Below are 6,000 nucleotides of genomic sequence, written 5' to 3'. Positions count from 1 at the left end.
GGTTGTAGGCATCGGGAAGGAATGTGAGAATGAGAAAGGGGTTTAGAGGGTGTAGGCATCGGGAAGGAATGTGAGAATGAGAAAGGGGTTTAGAGGTTGTAGGCATCGGGAAGGAATGTGAGAATGAGAAAGGGGTTTAGAGGGTGTAGGCATCGGGAAGGAATGTGAGAATGAGAAAGGGGTTTAGAGGTTGTAGGCATCGGGAAGGAATGTGAGAATGAGAAAGGGGTTTAGAGGTTGTAGGCATCGGGAAGGAATGTGAGAATGAGAAAGGGGTTTAGAGGTTGTAGGCATCATTTTGATTTCAAATAATCACACATCTCACTCTTACTGTTTATCAAGGAAGGAATGTGAGAAGGGATGAGAAAGGGGGGTTAGAGGGTGTAGGCATCGGGAAGGAATGTGAGAATGAGAAAGGGGTTTAGAGGGTGTAGGCATCGGGAAGGAATGTGAGAATGAGAAAGGGGTTTAGAGGGTGTAGGCATCGGGAAGGAATGTGAGAATGAGAAAGGGGTTTAGAGGGTGTAGGCATCGGGAAGGAATGTGAGAATGAGAAAGGGGTTTAGAGGGTGTAGGATCGGGAAGGAATGTGAGAATGAGAAAGGGGTTTAGAGGGTGTAGGCACCGGGAAGGAATGTGAGAATGAGAAAGGGGTTTAGAGGGTGTAGGCATCGGGAAGGAATGTGAGAATGAGAAAGGGGTTTAGAGGGTGTAGGCATCAGGGAGGAATGTGAGAATGAGAAAGGGGTTTAGAGGGTGTAGGCATCGGGAAGGAATGTGAGAATGAGAAAGGGGTTTAGAGGGTGTAGGCATCAGGAAGGAATGTGAGAATGAGAAAGGGGTTTAGAGGGTGTAGGCATCGGGAAGGAATGTGAGAATGAGAAAGGGGTTTAGAGGGTGTAGGCATCGGGAAGGAATGTGAGAATGAGAAAGGGGTTTGGAGGTGTGAGAATTAGGAAGGGGTTCAGAGGTTGTAGGCACCTGGAAGGAATGTGAGAATGAGAAAGGGGTTTAGAGGGTGTAGGCATCGGGAAGGAATGTGAGAATGAGAAAGGGGTTTAGAGGTTGTAGGCACCGGGAAGGAATGTGAGAATGAGAAAGGGGTTTAGAGGTTGTAGGACCGGGAAGGAATGTGAGAATGAGGAAGGGGTTTAGAAGGTGTAGGATCGGGAAGGGATGTGAGAATGAGAAAGGGGTTTAGAGGTTGTAGGACCGGGAAGGAATGTGAGAATGAGAAAGGGGTTTAGAGGTTGTAGGACCGGGAAGGAATGTGAGAATGAGAAAGGGGTTTAGAGATTGTATGGATCGAGGAGGAATGTGAAAATAATATCAACTTTCTCCTTTCCTTACCCCCTCTCTCGTGAGAATAACAACATTTCTCTTTCCTTAACCCCCCTACCCCTCCCTCTTTCTTTTCCTTTAACCCGACATCCATTCCCGGTCTCTCTCCTTCCGTTCTTCTTATCAACCTATCACAATTTTTTACCTTTCGCCCTATTCTCGGTCATACCCCGCCCCCCAACAACATGCACACACATTGTCACGCATGCATTGTACGTCAATAAACACAGTAACGACAATTTGACTTGACCAGATGCGGTCAACGAATATCTTGGACACGTGCACGCGGAAATGATATCAGAGATATTGAAAGGTTTGACTTTTACTAGCAGTCACTCCCGAGATTTCCTTTGTTAGAAGTCCATGTTTATCTGCCCTCCGGTTAATAATGAGACGGGACAAACTTAGCATCATTTCTACTTATTGATATACAATTCTACATAGGGGGACAGGAGAGTTTCTGTTTTATAAATTCCTGACAGGGATAAGTCTTCTTTTCAAATAGAATTCTTTTCTCGAGTAGTAAAACACCACCTCCAAATCCTATTTTCCATTTTAGCGTTTTCATTCAGTGCTATTGTACCAAAGTAACATATTGAATTATTTGATAAATAGAATTTTCATTCGATATTGTCTCAATTAAAGATTTACGTAGTTACTCTTTGTGAAAAGTGAATTCTTGAAATCAGAGTCGCTCCTATCTTTTTGATGATGTTAGTTATCAAAGGACGTTAAGCATGTTAGTTCAATATCTACTTTTTTATTTTCGCATGATAACCTCATTTATCAGATTCCTTATGGGAAATATCGCATTTTTTCAGTTGATATTTTATTACCAGGAAAAAAAATCAACTAAATGTATATGGCGCAGCTGTTAGTATAAAAGTAGCAAAGAAAATACCTAATATGATTTCTCGGAGAGAGAATTTCGGGAAATTACATTTCCCTGTCTGCTGTGTCCCATTAATCGACACATGGACATTTTGCACGGATATAATTATAATGACCACCACGTGCAATGCACGAGCGGTCAGCGGTTTGGACTAAGCGACGTGTCATTACAGGTTGTGTGGCCATTTGGTATTTCTCAAGAGAGTTTCATTTTCAAGTGACCGGTAATCCGAGATACACTTGTTTGATAGCTTTGTCATCGTCTTCAGTCGTCGTTCTTGGTGATACAATTGTATCTGTTTAACATTGAACAATGACCAGGTGATGAATGTTGATGCCACGCGGCTAAGATAGGAGATGTATTCAACGTTTGAAAAATAAATGTTGATAACACCCTTTTTATGCTAGTAATTACAAGTCTATGTCCAAGATAGGTGATATATTTTATGTTCGAACTAAGGTATCGCCATTTTCAATAAGTTACATTTACATGCATATCACTCAATTTGATCATATATATTGTAATAACGCGATTATTTTTAAGTCCAACCCATCAATGACAAGAATGTATACGGCGTTCCAACACTTCAATAGGTCTGAGTCGAATTCTCGTGAGCGAATAGCTCTCATTACTCTCATCTGTCCTGACAATGACCCCTGCCCTTTGACCTCTGATTCATCTAGGAGACAGTATAGGTCCGTTTAATGCGAACAGCGGCTTACAAAAATGTATTGTTTGGAAACAAACGGAGGTTACTTTCAGGAAGGATACCGCTTCCATTTACCAATGTAGCATCTGACACATTTTAATTCACCTTAATAAAACTCTACACGATGGTATAGATTTATCGGAGGAATATTCCTTCTATTCACATTGGCTATACATCGTTTGCTCTTTTTCCTTCACTCTAGTGTCATATGGCTAATTACATTCATTGAAAAATTCATGTTTCTGTAAAGAGCTTGACTCTCGTCATGAATATTGAAGTTCCCGTGCATTTTTATAGGCACGCGTTTGAAATTTAAATTCTGAGAAAGCAAACTTTCATTCACAGAAAATGTTTTGATGGCCCTTTTTACGATAATGTCATATTTTGAAAGAATTTTAATTGCTTACTGTACGTCTGTACGTCTATGTAAATATACGCTTGGATGCAGGCAAAGACAAAAATATCAATGCTCAAAAAATACCATTTTGTAGCAAAGCAGTATGTGGTGCCTCTTATGTGTCATTGACAACGCCGACGATAACAGAATGATTCCAGGAGGAAATATTGAACTTGTATTTTCATTTAATTTCAGTAAATATATATCTAACATGTCACATTTCATGTAAGATGGCTGACATATCGCTTCACATTAAAACCATGTATACATGTCATTTTGGGATGTAAGCAAATATCACTCATTTACACCAGTTAGAGGCGGCAAGATTTATTTTTCAAGCACAACCTTCCGATCGCCAAGCGTAATATCGATAGATCCCGGATTTGCTAGTTTGACGTTGAGAACAAAATGTTGAGATGAGGATTAGTAAAACCACCTGAAGCTGTTCCTTGAGATATCTGTGCTATGGTTTATTTGCGACGTTCTAATTTGTATGGGTTTTTTTTTCTTGTAATTATCAACAAGAAATTATCATTAATGTCAGTTCTAATGGAAATATGACATGTCAATGACTTGAATGTCCAGCCACAATGACCACAAGGTGGCAACTTAAATTACTTGGTGTCCAGTGGCTTGGTCAGAAATCTTGACCACGCGTCTCGGTAATTACGAGACTGCTATGATATGGCAAAAATAATTACCATTACTGATAGGTCACGACAGAGCACATGCGCCATTAACACCGTCACAGTGGTCGACATGACAAATTAGTGTGGTCACTCTAATTCAAGAGGTCACCTTTTTGTTCAGTACTGGATTCCATCCACACAGTTCTCTGATAATTTGGCCATGTGTAAAAGATTCAAATAAAAACGTTAATAAGGAAAAAGGAAATTTTAAAAAAAAAACCTAGATTTATTTGAGTTACCACTGCATTCAGCAACGTAATTTTATTTCGTGCGTAATATCGACAAACAAAATGTATTTAATAATAACTAACAGTAAATCTTCCGTCGTTAAATTCAATGACAAGAAGTAATAAAATCAAGCACAAACACACAAATATGACACATTCAATTTCTTCACGTTGAAAGTTTACAACGATAAAGAATTAAATATTTTCAAAAGTAATCCTGACCAGGGGATATAGCCAACTCCTGATCATTACCAGCGAGACAATAATTGTCCCGACGGAAGGGAAATTCGGTTTTAACATAACAATGATATCATACAATGTAACAAGTTTATGACGTGTGGTATTGTAATAAATCATATCCTTTTGAATTAGGTCATCCACGTAGACGAAAATTCTCTGAAGACATCTAGTTTTAAGACTCTGGAACTAACCTTAGTAATCGGACATAATCCAAACATGTATCTTTACAACAGACCCCCTCACCACAAAAGGCGCGAATCGTTTATGTTTTATCAGAAAAAGAAATGGACACGGCTATCTGCCGATCAAATTATCGATTCATGACAGAAAAGGCATTTCGGAATCATCTATTATTTCATCGTTACTGGTGATGTATGGTATAAAATTCATCTGGTTTCTATCAAAATAGTTGGCAAAATGTCAGTTAATCATGTTTCTTTCGGAATAGAACTTAAATCGCACTACACATGTGCTATTTTCAAAACGTTATTATTTTTTTCTATTGATAAAAGATGAAATAAAAAATATTGTGATTCATGTTTGCAGAAATAAAAATACATTAAGGCGCTTTTTTTACTTTCCCTTGTGTCCACATGTTTTTTCTTACTATCGTCGGCATCAAAGGGTGCAACAGGTGATAAAATATATAGATATGAAATATGTTTGTAGTAATATAGTAGGTTTTACTCAATACACACAAAAATAACTTACTTGGTTTAATATAAGATTTATAATCTTGTTGCCAGATCCATTTTCAATTTTATAATTTGTGTATGTTGTAAATGAAAATCTGAAAATAAAATGTTGTTTAAACTAATTACTTACCGTAAAATATAACTTCCGGTATAGGAAAGACTGTTATCGGTTAATTATGACCGGTTATGTTGGTATGCTAATATGCTCCTGTTGAGACGTTTCAAATTCTAGATATATCTAAACATGCGCCTTTTGTAAAATATTACATGATTAATTTATCTACACACACTTATTTAACGCTAACCCTTCCGGAACACCTGGTTTTATTCTTTTACAGTGTTAAATGACCTCTCGTGTAAATGAAAACTTTATAATGTGCAACGACCCGTGGCGATGTATGATAATCATATATATATCATTCTGAAAAAATAATTTGTGATATTTTATGTGCATCGTTAACTGTTTTTGTTAACCATCGCTATTTTCAGACTTCGGAGTCGGCTATTAAGACAGATGAGCTACAGTCACTGTTGTATTGGTGACTATCAATTCAGTGTGTAGCCACTGATTTTAAAATAATCAAGTAAGATTTTACTTATCGGTAAACGCGTGCTTAAAATATTGAGACTTAAATACGATGTTATTAAGGGCTATGACGTCAATTGGATAATTACGTTTACAGATCGCCATAGCAACGCAAGAGACACTTAATTTGCTGAAAAGACATATTATTTATCTTATAATTGTAGTAAGAAACAGGTGCGATTCGAGAACGAGAGGACTCACAGGAGATGTTTTTTCTAATTGAT

This window comes from Ylistrum balloti, unplaced genomic scaffold (genome assembly GCF_031769215.1).
Source record: "Ylistrum balloti isolate Yb309-2 unplaced genomic scaffold, AGI_CSIRO_Ybal_v1 Utg370734, whole genome shotgun sequence".
Lineage (NCBI taxonomy): Eukaryota > Metazoa > Mollusca > Bivalvia > Pectinida > Pectinidae > Ylistrum > Ylistrum balloti.
Note: the sequence above shows the minus strand (reverse complement) of the source record.